This window comes from Mandrillus leucophaeus, unplaced genomic scaffold (genome assembly GCF_000951045.1).
Source record: "Mandrillus leucophaeus isolate KB7577 unplaced genomic scaffold, Mleu.le_1.0 Scaffold760, whole genome shotgun sequence".
Classification (NCBI taxonomy): Eukaryota; Metazoa; Chordata; class Mammalia; order Primates; family Cercopithecidae; genus Mandrillus; species Mandrillus leucophaeus.
In genome coordinates this window covers 294,064-305,842 of record NW_012108253.1, presented here as the reverse complement: position 1 = coordinate 305,842, position 11,779 = coordinate 294,064, and the positions used below count along the sequence as shown (strand labels likewise).

Genomic DNA, 11,779 nt, shown 5'->3' with positions numbered 1-11,779 from the left:
TTTTAACAAAGGTCATGAATTGTTAATTCACAGGAAAGGAAATAACCCACAAAAGGGTGCTCATTCTCACTCATTAGAGAAACATATATAGGAAATTATTTTTCACTTATGATATTGGCAAAAATCAAAACCACACTGCCTTGCTTGATAACACATGGTTATGACAGGAATGTAGGAAGGCAGTGATTCTCAGTCATTTGGTCGTGTCTCTTGTATTTTTGGTGTGCATTAGCTCAAGTTCTGTTGGGGGATCTATCCAAACTACATATTTATTGATCCAAAATTCCAGTTCTGGGATGCGCTTCCATTTGTATCAGATGATCCATGTAAAAGGTTTCTGGGGTTTCTTTTGTTGTTGTTGTTGTTTGGTTGGTTGGTTGGTTTTGGAGAGGGAGTTTCACTCTTCTGCCCAGGTTGGAGTGCAATGGCGCAATCTCAGCTCACTCCAACCTCCTCCTCCTCAGTTCAAGAGATCCTCCTGTCACAGCCTCCCCAGTAGCTGGGATTACAAGCATGCACCATCACAACAGGCTAATTTTTACATTTTTACTAGAGATGTGATTTCACCATGTTGACCAGACTAGTTTCAAACTCCAGACCCCGCTTGATCTGCCTGTCTCAGCCTCCTAAGGTGCTGGGATTACAAGTGTAAGTCACCGGCCCGGCCTGTAAGAAGTTTCTTATAGCATTGATTATGATTGTATAAGGTTAGAAGTTATGCAGATGCTCACTGATGGTGAACTTCCATACAAGGGAATACTGCCCAGTTGCGAAAGAAAAAAGAGACAATTCTCTCTATACTAATGTGGAAAGATCTCCAAGACATACTCTACACAGAGAGTGAGATACAGAGTGATGTATATAGAATGTTATTTTTAGTTTAAACAGGAGGAAAAATAGGAACATATTTTAATGGACTTTTTTTAGTTCTTGATTGTGTTACTTAATTTACATTTTTAAAATTTAACAAGCAATTTGGTAACCCTCACTGTACATCAGGCACTTTATTTACTTATTTAGAGACAGAGTCTCAGTCTGTCACCCAGGCTGGAATGCTGTGGACAATCTTGGCTCACTGCAAGCTCCACTTCCCAGGTTGAAGCAATTCTATAGCCTCAGCCTCCCAAGTAGTTGGGATTACAGGGACATGCCACTATGCCCGGCTGATTTTTGTAATTTTAGTAAATGTGGGTTCTCACCATGTTGGTCAAGCTGGTCTAGAACTCCTGACCTCAAGTGATCTGCCCACCTCGGCCTCACAAAGTGCTGGGATTACAGGCATGAGCCACTGTGCACAGCCCATCAGGCCCTTTATAAGTATTAACTTAATTCTTCTAACCTTAGGAGATAGGTATTATTATTACCCTCATTTTATAGATTAGGCCACTACAAACAGAGGTTATGTAAGTAGTCCAACATCACATTGCTGGTCACAAGGGCGAGTCAGCATTTAAACCCAGGCCCTCTGACTCCACAGTTTATGTCCCTAAGCATCATATTAAGTGGACTAAGGAGAAGTTAATACATGGACGGAGGGAGAACTGGGTGGATGGGTGCGTCGCATGATTTCATGTATTTGTAGTTTTTGAACCATGTAAATGTGTTACTGGTTGAAAAAAAAATTTAGAAAAAAAATGAGTATGACTCTGCTCAAGTTAATTTCCATATGAGAGGCAGACCTCTCAAGATAGTAGTAGCTTGTAGTGAGGGTTTACCAAAGTCTTCTCTACAGTCCTCTGAGACTTTAGAGAGAGAACGCTTATTTAACCTCATGAGATTGATTCCATGCCCCCAACCTGGGCTGAGAAGCTAAAGTTTAGGGTGCTAGGGTTGGAGAGGCTGAGTGCACCAGCACCCATGACCCACAGCTCTCCCCTTCGCAGACCCCTTCCTTAGGAGCACCCAGCCCTGGATCGCAGCCCTGGAAGAGACCCTGCCTATCTCGCTGCTGCTTCTTGCAGGAGCCAGTTACTTCTTGTGGAGACAACAGAAGGAAAAAATTGCTCTGTCCAGGGAGACAGAAAGAGAGCAAGAGATGAAAGAAATGGGGTATGCTGCAACAAAGCAGGAAATAAGCCTAAGAGGTATCCAAATCGAACAGAGAATCTAAGCCCCAGGCTTGCAGGCCCAGCCTGAAGATCTCACCCCCATCCCCACCCTGGCACTGCATCATGTTTAAGGTTTATTTTCCTGAAATCCCCCCCACCCATAACTGTTCTTTTTTTCTCTCTCTCTCTTTTTTTGTTTATTTTCCAGAGAAGCTCCAGAAGGAACTCAGTAAGTTCCCATTCCCCCAGAGACCCAGGCATGTCTTCTTATCCCCACTTTGAGAGTCTTGATTACTGTTCCTTCCCTGTTCATTCCATTGCAGAGTGGAGAAAAATCCAGTACATGGCTCATGAGTGACTCTGACATTTTTTCTGAATTTGAATCTATGACTCTCTTCTACTTGGAAATTTTCCAGCCCATAAGTCTTTGCCCAGGGTTGAAAAATGGTCCTAGATCCCCTTACTCAGGAAAAGAAAGTAAGTGAGGCTCTTTGGAGAAACCACCCAGAAGGAGTCTCTCTCTCTCCTCTTTCTCTCTAAGAAAAGAAAAAGAGATCTTCAATCTCTTTGTACTAGGGGCCACAGACATTTATGGCCTAAAAAGCACTGAGGAATATCCAGGGGTGCACTTCAAAAGGAAGAGGAAAGAGAAGGATGAGGTGCATTTTCTATGGCAGGAAACTTACATATTGTTTTCCATAATCTAGAGGAGGTTGAAAGGAAAACAAGAAGGGAAGATTTAAGAGATAAGAAAATCAGAAAAGAGAGAGGGAGAAAATGTGTCTAATAAAGAGGAGTAGCTACAGTGGCTCAATTGGTACAGATTGATCATAGCTGCTTTCAAAACTAGTCCCTGAAATTGCGCATTAAATTTCCCAAATTCTGTTTAGAGCACGGTAGGAAATGATACAGATCGAGAAGGATGGATCTTGTACTTCTAGACATTCACATATAGACATGGTGACACCTATGCCCAGGTACAGGAGTATAAACAGATTCAAAATAGATTAGCTGGGCTCCATTGGGAAGGAACTCTCACAGTGACTGCATTGCCACTAGCATTCAACCAGTGTTCCCAGACTGGATATTAAGAAAAAGAGGTGAAGAGAGAATTCAGCATGCAGAGTGAGACCACAGGAAAGGGTGGAATGGTCAAAAAGAAAGACTAGATGGACGCGAAAGGAAGGGGAAGGGACCAACAGAGCAAAGGCAGTGTTCATGTGACATCTCTGTCTTTCTTTCATTGTAGGGGGAGAGAAGTCTTTGGCCTATCATGGTGAGTGAGCCTGATGCTCTCTGGGTTTGCCGGGTCATGTACCATGAACATTTCAACCTTTTCTCTGCTGTGACTCATTGACGTTCTCAGTTGGATTAATCAGTTCTAACCCATAGACTCAATTTTGCATGGTAGGGGGTTGACTTCTGCTTTTTTGGAGCCTCTGAGAGACTCCTGACCCCACATATGCCCAGGCAAAGCATAGCCGTGCAGCCTGCACCCCTCATGGCACAGGGAGCCAAGTCTGACGTTGTTTAGAAGGTGCCACCTCTGATCCATCAGAGCTGTACAGGAGGGAGGCTGAACCCTGGAAGAGACGCTGAAGAAAAGGAGAGAAAACATATAGTGAAAGGAGAATGGAGTGGAGGAAAGAATAAAACTACTGACCTTTTTCTTATCTGTGTCTCTTTCCTTTCAGAATGGAAAATGGCCTTCTTCAAGCCTGGTGAGTAAATCACTGTATGTTCCCTGGACCAACAACCTGAGGGACTATATTCCTTTTTCCTCCTCCAACTCTTGTGATTTGGGGAAGAAAAGTTCTTTGACTAAGAGAGTTTGGGGTACAAAACATTAAATCCCAATCTGAAAAGTGGGCCCATCTCCAAGACCCTTCCTGCTGAGAGCCCAGGGAACCAGAGAGAATTGCTGCCTTGGGCTTCCTCAGACCTTCCTGGGAAGGAAGACACATAAAGGGTGGAGCTGAGGGGAAGATGACACACACTGAGTGATACTGCAGGGAGAGTGAGGATGGAAATGCCAAACAGAGGAGGTGACGCCTGCCCAAAGAACTTTGCCCTTCCCAGGCTTCTCATGCCACCTACCGCCTGTGTCATTTCAAAGGATTTAATGCTTCTGAGTTTTGGCCTCCACATTTTTCGATGATGATTGCAATCTGTGTTTGTGGGGGTTGAGGTGAAGACTGAAGGAATCATAAATATCCATTGGTCAAAAACCTACTTAAAAAGAAATGATGAGTTCACACTGCATGGTTGAAGAAGGTTTGCAGAAAAGAGGGTTAAGGGAAAGCAACAAAGAAAAGTGCAGTGCCCCCATGGTTCCCAACAGTGGGGAGCTGTCTCCACCCCTAGCCTGGGAGGAATAGGGAGGGGAGTCAGTTACTGGAACCCAGAGAAAAGTAGCACAAAGAGAGGGCTTCCTGAGAAGAGTCGTCAGGCCTTGTTAGAGCCACACCAGCTGCTGCTGGCAGGGAGGAAGCAGGAAAATAAACGGTGTGTCTCTCCTTTCTTTCTCCTTCCAATTTTTGCCAGGGCCTCCCATTGGCCAAACCCAACAGCAAACTAGAGGACAAGGGAGCCCAGTGGCACTGTCCCTAGAGTACAGATTCCTGGGGCCCAGAAGAGGGTGGAGAAAGTTGAAGGTTGGAGAGTGAATCACGGGCCCCCACAGAGTCCAGCACAGAGACTACCTTGCAGCTATTAGAATATCAGGAGCTTTCTTCATGGCCTGCTGTGGGCTGAGTAAATAACATGATTCCCTTATACTACGCTAGAGATTCGTATTTTTATCCCCATTTTTCAGTTGAGGAAATGCTTCAGATGACGCTCCACCTTGTTAAATAAATTGGATGTACGGAAAAATAGACTGCAGAAAAGGGAAATTCATTTAGTTCATGAGTGGTCGAGTGACGACTGAAATTTAACCTTTGATTATAAAGCATTCAGGGGCAGAGTCAATGTGGGGAGGGAAACAAGAAAAACGTGATAAGAGGATCCTTGTTGCTTCCTGACGCAGCATCAGGGTATTGGGTTAGGCAAATACTGACCTTACTTTCATTTCCCCTCTGGACACAAGACCCCTTGAGCTTTCTCCCATGACATCGATGAGAGAGTCAAATTCAGGGCAGGTGAAGTACGCCAGGTTATAGAAGGACCTCCTCAGCATGGCCCAGGCCTTGCATGCTGAGGCTCTGAAATCCAGGAAAAATGACTGACCCCATGGACACCTCCTCAAACTCTCTGCAGCGGATGTGATTCTGGATCCAGACACGGCAAATGCCATCCTCCTTGTTTCTGAGGACCAGAGGAGTGTGCAGCGTGCCGAAGAGCCGCGGGATCTGCCAGACAACCCTGAGAGATTTGAATGGCGTTACTGTGTGCCTGGCCGTGAAAACTTCACGTAAGGGAGACATTACTGGGAGGTGGAGGTAGGGGACAGGAAGGAGTGGAATATAGGGGTGTGTAGTAAGAATGTGCAGAGAAAAGTCTGGGTCAAAATGACACCGGAGAATGGATACTGGACTATAGGACTGACTGATGGGAATAAGTATCGGGCTCTCACTGAGGCCAGAAACAACCTGAAACTTCCTGAGCCCCCTAAGAAAGTGGGGATCTTCCTGGACCATGAGACTGGAGATATCTCATTCTACAATGCCACGGATGGATCTCATATCTACACCTTTCCGCACACCACTTTCTCTGAGCCTCTGTATCCTGTATTCAGAATTTTGACCTTGGAGCCCACTGCCCTGACCATTTGCCCAACACCAAAACAAGTAGAGAGTTCCCCCGATCATGACCTAGTGCCTGATCATTCCCTGGAGACACCAGTGGCCCCAGGCTTAGCTAATGAAAATGGAGAGCCTCGAGCTGAAGCAACATCTCTGCTTCTGCCTGCCCACCCTGGAGTTGACGGCCTCCCCCTCCACAACACCAATCAGAACCATAAAGCTACAGGCACTCACTGAAGCATTTTACTGATATTCATTCGATGATTCCATATGACAGTTGTTTGAGTTTGGTACCACCTTATTGTCCCTTTATACAGATAAGGAAACTGGGGTACAGAAAGGTGAATTAACTTTACAAAGCAGACATGACTAGTGAACAACAGAGCTGGGATTTAAACAGCAATAGCTAATATTAACAGATAATTTAAACTGTTCTGAGTGCTGTGTTGTAAGCTTTGGTGGATGTCACTCCTTTGAATGTCACAACACCCCATGGGGTGGTCTCATTTTGCAAGTATGAAAGCTGAGGCAGGGCAACTTTAAGTAACTTACATAACTCCTACGGTAATTTGTGTAGTTAGGAGATGTTCAGCCTCAGTCCCTGGCTAATTGCCCATTCTTTTCCAGCCCGATTTTTTTCCCTGGGAAGAGCCCCCATGTAGCCCTGAAGTTTTCTTCCCAGAACAGCTCCAGGGTAGAGATAATTGTAAGTGGTTGTGGAGTTGACACCCCTATTGACTCCTTCCCAGCTGATTATCAGAGCCTTAGACACAACACTCCTTAGATTAGCTCTGCAGAGTGTCTTGGTTGAGAGAATAACCTCATAGTACCCACATGACATGTGACTTGGAAAGAGACTAGAGGCCACACTTGATAAATCACGTGAAAGAGATGTGTGCCCACCCAACAAATGTGATAAGTGATCGCGCAGCCAGAGCCAGCCTTCCTACAGTCAAGGTTTCCAGGCAGAACAAATACCCTAAAGACTCTCTGTGATATAGGAAATTTGGATGAAGGAAGCTAGAAGAATTACAGGGATGGTTTTAATCCCGCTATGGACTCAGTCTTCTGGAAATAGGTCTGTCCACCCCTGATCATTGGTGGATGTTAAACCCATATTCCTTTCAACTGATGCCTGCTAGGGAAAACTGCTCCTCATTGTCATCTCTATTAATGCTCACCACTGTATCCCCTCTACTTGGCAAGTGGTTGTCAAGTTCTAGCTGTTTAATAAAGTGTTAATAATGCTTACTCTTCAACTTGGCTTTTTCTAGACTGTGGTGTCTACTCAGCACAGTAAAGTAAAGTAGTCTGCACACTCACTGTACTCACCACAGTCTCAGTTTACCTCACTGCAGCATTTTCACAAAACCCTTATTGGATGTATTCTCTTTGTTCTACTCCCAGGCTGGAGTACAGTGGCACAATCTCAGCTCACTGCAACCTCTGCCTCCCAGGTTCAAGTGATTCTCCTGCCTCAGTCTCCCAAGTAGCTGGGACTACAGGTGCGTGCAACCACACCCAGCTAATTTTTTGTATTTTTAGTACAGACGGGGTTTCACCATGTTGTCCAGGATGGTCTTGATCTCCTGATCTCGTGATCCACCCACCTCGGCCTCCCAGAGTGCTGGGATTACAGGCATGAGCCACCGTGCCTGACCTCAGAAATTCATAAACTTAAAGCAAAACAAATGTATTATCTGACTGTTCTGTAGGTGAGAAGTCCCACAGGAATCTCACCAGGCTAGAATCAAGGTGTCTGCAGGCTGGATTCTTTTCTGGAGTCTCTAAGGAAGAAACTGTTTCCTTGCTTATTCAGATTGTTGATGGAATCAGTTCCTTTCATTTATAGGACTGAGGTCCCAGTTGTTTCCCGGTTTTTAGCTAAGGACTGTACCCACTTCTAGAGGCTGCCACACTCTGGCTCCTAGCTCGCTTCCTATATCTTCAAAGCAGCAACAGTGCGTTGAGGCTCATCTCCTAGGTCTTTTTCTCATTGTATCTCTCTGATTCTTTCACCTTCTCCTTTTTTTTTCACTTCTTTACTTTTTTTTTTTCCTCTTCTTTGACAAGGACTCACTCTGTCACCCAGGCTGAAGTGCAGTGGCGTGATCTCAGCTCACCACATATTTTGTCACCTGGGCTCAAGCAATCCCCCCACCTTAGCTTCCCAAGTAGCTGGGACCAGAGGCCCATATCACCATGCCGGAGTATTTTCCTGTAGAGACAGGGTCTCGCCAAGTTGCCCAGGCTGGTCTCAAACTCCTGCGCTCAAGCAATCTGTTCACCTTGGTCTCCCAAAGTGCTGGGTTTGTAGGCGTGAACCACTGCGTTCAGTCTGCCTTTTACTTTTAAAGACTCCTATGATTAAACTGAGATCACCCAGACAATTTAGAATAATCTTTCTATTTTAAGGTCCATAATCTTAATTCTGTGTGAAATTCATTTTACCATGTTATACATTCTTTTCATAACTTTCATAGTGGATATAGCTCCAAGGGTGGGTGGGGGCAGCACTATTCAGCTCACCACACTGATTTGGGAAGAGATCCCAGGAAACACAAGTGCAGAAATAAAATGAGAAATGAAAGAAAGCCACTTACATGAGAAATGGGATAAAGGGTTCACTCATGAGTCAGTTACCATGTGGATAACTTGGCTCAATCCCTTTTAGGACTCCGTAAGAAACCATATTAAATGTGTGATATAGCTCAGAATCTTCCTAAGGACTACAGGGCCTGAGACTTTATCTCCACTTCCCATCCTCCTTTGCTTGAATTGGTTGAAGGTTGGCCTGGGAGTGTTAATCTAATGCACTTTAAAATTGAGCTATATAACTGCAGAAAAGCAACTATCACCGGTGTGATAAAGCTCACAGGCAAAGGAGAAGGGAGATACTCACTGGAGGTGGGGAGGTTGTCATCCTTGCAGAAAACTGTGCCTCAGCTATTGGCAAACTGTGATAGGCCAAGAGAATATGGGATGGGACATCAACAGCGCCTGTTCCAAGGGCTCTGCCTCTGAGAATATAGTGAATGCCTTTCAAGGTCTCTCTGCCCTCCCTGTACCACATTTAGCATTAGTGACCTCTTCTCTTCCAATACATGTCCATATCACATGGTCCTGCAGCCTCACCACATGGACTGGGTCTGGGATGGACACCCGACCCAGGCTAGGCCAGAGAACCAAGTGACATGTGACCAGTTACACCTGTAGCAGATGTGCATGGGAGCTGTGGGAAGAACTGTTTCTTTCATGGTGTGGACTGAAAAATGGTGGATTGCAGAGAGAACACCAAAGCCGATGAGCAGAGACAAGGCTACAAGATGGAAAGAGTTTAGGCAAATTTCTCCTGTTTGGTTCTTTTAGAAGCCCAGTATCACTTCTTCTCTTTGAAAAAATTTGTTCTTTTGAGGCAAGGTAAATGTACTCATTAATATTGCTATAGTCCTGATATTCAGAAGCTTATGCAACTATTATTATATGTTCAGTGATTCTGTGGGTCGGAAATCTAGAATTTGAACAGGGCAGAGTAGGAATGGATTTTCTGTGTGCCAAGATGTCTAGGCCTCCCCTGGGAGTACTCCATAGCTGGAGATGACACACCCATATTACCTTCAAAGACGGTAGTTTATTGCAAAGCAAAAGGGAATCAGTGCTCACCCTGTGTCCTGGTTCTTCCAGGGTTGGCAGGTCCATAAAGAACCTTGCTGAAGTAACCCTTCCTGTCTCTATCCCTCCCACTACAGAGCATGGTTGGGTTAGGTTGTTAATATCTAACCGGGGACACCCCAGTAGTACTTGATTTCTTTCTAAGCTACTCCATCTTCAACTGATCCTCTTTCTTGTCAGAACATACATGTTTCCCTCTGGCTCAGATCAACTTTGGCAGAGGCTGAGGCCTGGCTTAGCTGGATGCTTCTGGCAAAAGACCTACTTCAAAGCCCTGGGCCTTATTTCTTCAGGTAAAAAATGTAAAGTCAGATCTCATCCTGGCTGACCGTACTCTTAGACCCTTGCATCCTTCTCTTCTGCCTCTTCTCAACAGCTGCCCAGTCCTGTTTGGAATGTTCTAATACTGATGTATTTACCCTCATGAGCCACTCAACCCAGAATCTTATTTGAATGATAATCCAGAAGCATCAGGTGATGTGTGAGACTACTGTATGAGAAAGAGAAAGTTTAAGGGTCAGTCCAATGGATAAAACAGTTCTCCGAGCTTTCTTTAGCTTATTCTCATCAAAGAGCTTTCTCTGCAGAAGGAACCTACTGGTTCCTCCTTCCCAGTCCTAGAAATCCTGACCTAGAGTGGCTTAATCCTGCTAGCACCTCTCTGTCACACTCTGGTGCCAAATGACTCCAGGAACTGGGCCATGATGTGGTGGGAATGACCTTACACTGAACATGTCACTCATGCATTGAACAACAGCTGAAAGCAGAGCTTAGAGCTTAGAGCTGGGCCCTGTAAGGTGAGAGGAATCACATCCTGCAGAAGTCTATCCTGAGAAGCAGGTACACCCATCACAGCAAAGACACAGTTCATACCTGAGTAACAATAATACAAGACAGGACATGGGAATGTAGCAGGAAGAGCCGCAGACAAAACCCCTCAGACACCAAGTTAAAGAAGGAAGGGGTTTATTCGGCCAGGAGCATTGGCAGGACTCCTGTCCCAAGAGCTGAGCTCCCCACATGAACATTTTCTGTCCCTTTTAAGGGCTCACAACTCTAAGGGGGTCCGTGTGAGAGGGTTGTGATCAATTGAGCAAGCAGCAGGTATGTAACTGGGGGCTGCATGCACTGGTAATCAGAACGGAACAGAACAGGACAGGGATTTTCACAGTGCTTTTCTATACAATGTCTGTAATCTATAGATAACCATAACCAGTTAGGTCAGGGTTGATCTCTAACTACCAGGCCTAGGGCTCAGTGCTGGGCTGTCTGCCTGTGGATTTCATTTCTGCCTTTTAGTTTTTACTTCTTTCTTTGGAGGCAGAAATTGGGCATAAGACAATATGAGGGGTGTTCTACTCCCTTATTTCCCTCCTTTGAGACTGTCTCTCATTTTATTAGTGGGAGTTCTCACCTTTATCTTCACTACGTATGTCTTCCTGCATGACAGATCAATAGTGATTCATGTAGTACACTTGTGCTGAAGCATTCTGGTGAACTAGAGTAGCGATGAAACCTTTTACCATTTGAATAAGTGCAGGTAGTAAACAAGGGATCAGTAAGCAGGTTCCTATTACTACTATAATTTTTATGATAAGAGTTTTAAATCCTCCTAGTGCTGGGAACCCTTTTTTTTTTTATGCTTTAAGTTCTAGGGTACATGTGCACAACATCCAGGTTTGTTACATATGTATACATGTGCCATGTTGGTGTGCTGCATCCATTAACTCATAATTTACATTAGGTATATCTCCTAATGCTATCCCTCTCCCGTCCCCCCAACCCCACAACAGGCCCCGGTGTGTGATGTTCCCATTCCTCTGTCCAAGTGTTTTCATTGTTCAATTCCCACCTATGAATGAGAACATGCAGTGTTTGTTTTTTTGTCTTTGCAATATTTTGCTGAGAATAATGGTTTCCAGCTTCATCCATGTCCCTACAAAGAACATGAACCCATCCATTTTTATGGCTGCATAGTATTCCATGGTGTATATGTGCCACATTTTGTTAATCCAGTCTATCATTGATGGACATTTGGGTTGGTTCCAAGTCTTTGCTATTGTGAATAGTGCCACAATAAACATACATGTACATGTGTCTTTATACCAGCATGATTTATAATCCTTTGGGTATATACCCAGTAATGGGATGGCTGTGTCAAATGGTATTTCTAGTTCTAGATCCTTGAGGAATCGCCACACTATGTTCCACAATTGTTGAACTAGTTTACAGTCCCACCAACAGTGTAAAAGTGTTCCTATTTCTCCATATCCTCTCCAGCACCTGTTGTTTCCTGACTTTTTAATGATCGCCATT

At 44.6% G+C, this 11,779-nt stretch overlaps 1 pseudogene across 1 annotated transcript in view; it reads left to right on the top strand.

Moving 5' to 3' along the window:
• Window positions 1–7,038, top strand: part of LOC105529312 — a 10,119-nt pseudogene extending 3,081 nt beyond the window's left edge. The window contains exons 4-9 of the transcript XR_001004489.1: window positions 1,884–2,084; window positions 2,257–2,277; window positions 2,372–2,398; window positions 3,298–3,324; window positions 3,743–3,769; window positions 5,307–7,038. The product of XR_001004489.1 is annotated as a butyrophilin subfamily 3 member A3-like (transcript). The remainder of the gene's footprint in view (window positions 1–1,883; window positions 2,085–2,256; window positions 2,278–2,371; window positions 2,399–3,297; window positions 3,325–3,742; window positions 3,770–5,306) is intronic.
• Window positions 7,039–11,779: the final 4,741 nt, after the last annotated feature.